Genomic DNA, 4,386 nt, shown 5'->3' with positions numbered 1-4,386 from the left:
AGCTCAGAGAAGAGGTGCAGAAGCTCCAAGACGAGATGAGAACGTTGACCAGTGAACAACCCTTGAGAGCACCACCTACCACCCTACAAGAGGCTGCAGAGGAAATACAGGGCCCAGATGACAGTCCCAGTCAATCAGCAGCACCACCAAGCCAAGACACACAAACCCAAGAGACACCTCCTCCAACAAACAACACTACCACACCTACAGAAAACAGCTCAACACAAAACCCACAAATTGTTCTCCTCATAGACTCAAATGGGAGATATGTTGAAGAGAAAAAACTTTTCCCAAACCACAGAATCGCAAAATTCAAGTGCCGCAATACCAGTCATGCCATGAACTACTGAGAGAGGATCTCCTAGGGTCCCCCAGCCATATCATCATCCACACCGGCACAAATGACCTGAGAGCACAGGGAGAAGAGGTGGCAAAGTCTATCAAGGGGGTGACAGAAAAAGCCTCTTCACATTCCAAACGCAAAGGTAGTCATCTCCACCCTGCTACCCAGATGGGACTTCCATCCCGCTCTCATTCAAAGGGTAAATGCACAAATTTCCAGAGATTGTGCATTAAAGCCAAATATTTATGTGGCACCCCATCCCACTTTAGACCTGCAACAGCCTGTACGACCAAGTACACATCCTCAGGCAGTAGTCCCAACTTTTGCAAAGACACTGAAGGACGTCACACTCAACCGCAGACCAAGCACATCCCACAGGAGCAACAGACAGATGAGTTCCCCACCCAGGCCAATAATCAGAGGACCTATTCCACCCAGAGGACACCCAGCTGCACCTAGAAGACCTGCCCCAACTGCAAGACACCATACTGCACCCAGAGGACATCCTGTCACACCCCAGGCCAGGCCCGCTTTCCCTTCGCCAACCCCATACCACACATATGCACAGGTTGTAAGCAGAGCAAGCCCCAACTCTACACCTGACAGAGCCCCACCATGTGATCTGAGCATACACCAGATGCTCAGTGAGCTCTACACCATCATGGTCCAGGCCTAAACCCTCTGGAACAACTGCACCGTGAACCATGGAGCGAAAATCCATCACTATTTCATCCTGGAATATACAAGGTCTGAGGTCGACTGCATTTGGCCTCAAGAGCAGGAACCCAGACTTCACCAATGAAATCACAAACAGAGACATTATTGTCCTGCAGGAGACATGGCACAGAGAGATGGTCCAACTGGCTGCCCTGTAAACTACACAGAGCTTGTAGTACCATCCTCCAAGCTAACAGGAATCAAACAAGGAAGAGACTCGGGAGGTATACTAATATGGTACAAATCTGAATTGACCCACTCCATTAAGGTAATCAAAACAGGAACATTTTACATCTGGTTAGAAATAAATAAAGAACTCACATCAACTGAGAAAAATATCTTCTTATGTGCCACCTACATTCCCCCAAATGAATCCCCATATTTTAAAGAGGACATGTTCTCCATCCTAGAGGAAGAAACTAACCACTTCCAGGCTTATGGTCACATTGTAATTTGTGGAGACCTGAATGCCAGGACAGGCGAGAACGAGACACCCTGAGCACCAGGGGGACGAACATCTACCAGGAGGTAGAAACATCCTCTCCCCAATATGCCCCCCAGGCATAACTACGACAAAACAACAAACAAACATGGGTCACAACTCCTGCAGCTCTGTCGTTCACTGGGACTGTACATAGTCAACGGGAGAGTCCGAGGGGACTCCTATGGTAAGTTTACCTACAGCTCATCTCTGGGTGACAGCACAGTAGATTACTTCATCACAGATCTCAGCCTAGTGTCTCTCAGAGCGTTCACAGTCAGCCCACTAACACCCCTATCAGACCACAGCAAAACCACACTTTATTTGAACAGATCAACACGCAATCTGGAAGTATCACAGCAAACCAAACTACACCCTATTAAAACATGCTACAAATGGAAAGAAAATAGTGCAGAAATATACCAAAATGCAATTCGGCAACAACAAGTACAAAGTACTTTAGACAATTTTTTGGAAAAAGCATTCCAACATAACAGTGAGGGTGTAAACAAGGCGGTAGAAAGCCTAATAAGATATTTGACCTCGCAGCATCCCTATCAAACCTAAAGGCCTCAAACAGAAAAGCCAAAAACAACAAAAAACATGACAAATGTTTGACAATGAATGTAAAAATCTCAGAAAGACATTAAGGAATCTGTCAAACCAAAAACAACAGAGACCCAGACAACCACCACACACGCCTTCACTATAATGAAACATTAAAACAGTATAAAAACACAGTAAGGAAAAAAAGAGACCGACATGTTAGAAACCAGCTACACACCATTGAAGAATCCATAAAAACAAATAAATTCTGGGAAAATTGGAACACTCTAAATAAACAAAAAACATGAGGATCTTCCATTCAAAATGGAGATGTATGGGTAAACCACTTCACCAATCTATTTGGCCCAATAGAGAAAAATGAACAGCAAAACACATACAAGAGAAACTAGAAAGATTAGAGACAACCATAAAAGACTACCAGAACCCATTAGACTCCCCAATTACACTAAAAGAACTACAGGACAAAATCAAATCAATTGAAACCAAGAAAGCCTGTGGTGTTGATGGCATCTTAATGAAATGATAAAGTCCACAGACCTCAAATTCCAATTGGCCATATTAAAACTCCTGAACACGGTCCTTAGCGCTGGAATCTTCCCCAATATTTGGAACCAAGGACTGATAACACCACTCCACAAAAGTGGTGACAAATCGACCCAATAACTACCGTGGAATCTGTGTCAACAGCAACCTTGGGAAAATCCTCTGCATGATTATGAACCACAGACTCCTTCATTTCCTCACTGAGAATAATGTCCTGAGCAAATCCCAAATTGGCTTCCTACCAAATTATCGTACAACAGACCATATTTTTACCCTCAGCACCCTGATTGACCACCAATAAACACAAATAAAGGCAAATTATTCTCTGTTTCGTTGATTTCAAAAAGGCATTCGATTCTATTTGGCACGAGGGTCTGTTGTATAAACTTTTAGAAAGTGGGGTTGGAGGAAAAACATATGACATCATAAAGTCAATGTACACAAACAACAAGTGCGCCATTAAGATCGGCAAAAAACACACGGACTTCTTCCCCAGAGCCGAGGTGTTAGACAGGGATGCAGTCTGAGCCCAACCCTCTTCAACATGTATATTAATGAATTGGCAAAGTCACTAGAGCAGTCTGTAGCAGCTGGCATCACTCTAGTAGACACAGAAATTAAATGCCTACTGTTCGCAGATGACTTTGGTGTTGCTGTCTCCGACCAAAGAAGGATTACAACAACACCTTGATCTTCTGCACAACTTCTCCAAAACCTGGGCCTTAACGGTGAATCTGACCAAGACTAAAATTATGATATTCGAAAAAGGACCCAGCCTCCACCACCACAAATACAAATTCTTCTTGACAAGACATCATTAGAACATACAAAAAATTACACCTACCTCGGCCCTAAACATCAGCACCACAGGTAAATTCAACAAAGCTGTGAACGACCTGAGAGACAAGGCGAGACGGGCTTTTTACACCATCAAAAAGAACATCAAATTAGACATCCCAATTCAGATCTGGCTCAAATATTGGACAGCGTTATAGAACCCATTTCTCTTTATGGTTGCGAGGTCTGGGGTTCCACCTGCCAACCAAGATTTTACAAAATGGGATAAACACCAAATTGAGACTCTGCATGCAGAATTCTGCAAATCCATCCTCCGTGTCCAACGCAAAACACCCAACAATGCATGCAGAGGCAGAATTAGGACGATACCCCACTAATTATCAAAATTCAAAAGAGAGCAATTAAATTTTATGATCACCTTAAAGAAAGTGATCACAGTACGCTCCATAAAAAAGCCCTGACCCACAGAGAGACTGTAGAGAGATGTCCCCTCAGCCAACTGGTTCTGGGACTCCGTCAACAAACACCAGCAGAACCACCAAACAGAAATCCCATCAGACTAAACCAAATTATAAGAAAACAAAAAGAAAACTATCTGACACACTGGGAAGAATCAACCAGAAACCAAAGCAAATTGAATGTTATTTGGCCCTAAATCGAAAATACACAGTGGCAGAATACCTGAGCACTGTGACCGATCCCAAGCTCAGGAAGTCGTTGACTATGTACAGACTCAGTGAGCACAGCCTCGCCATCGAGAAAGGCCGTCACAGACAGACCTGGCTCCCCAGAGAAGACAGACTATGCACCCACTGCACACAACACCAGGTGGAGACCGAGCTGCACTTCCTTACCCACCTGCAAATTGTACCAAGACATCAGAGACGCGTACTTCCCACAGATCACCAACACCCACCAACAATTTGAAACCTTAAGT

The 4,386-nt window shown here is 44.0% G+C and overlaps 1 protein-coding gene across 1 annotated transcript in view; it reads right to left on the bottom strand.

Moving 5' to 3' along the window:
• The window catches only part of bop1 (BOP1 ribosomal biogenesis factor), a 21,885-nt gene that overhangs the window by 5,603 nt on the left and 11,896 nt on the right, over nucleotides 1–4,386 (bottom strand). The gene's annotated exons all lie outside the window — the stretch shown is intronic.

Source organism: Scomber japonicus, chromosome 15 (genome assembly GCF_027409825.1).
Source record: "Scomber japonicus isolate fScoJap1 chromosome 15, fScoJap1.pri, whole genome shotgun sequence".
NCBI lineage: Eukaryota > Metazoa > Chordata > Actinopteri > Scombriformes > Scombridae > Scomber > Scomber japonicus.
This window is presented reverse-complemented; position numbering and strand designations above follow the sequence as displayed.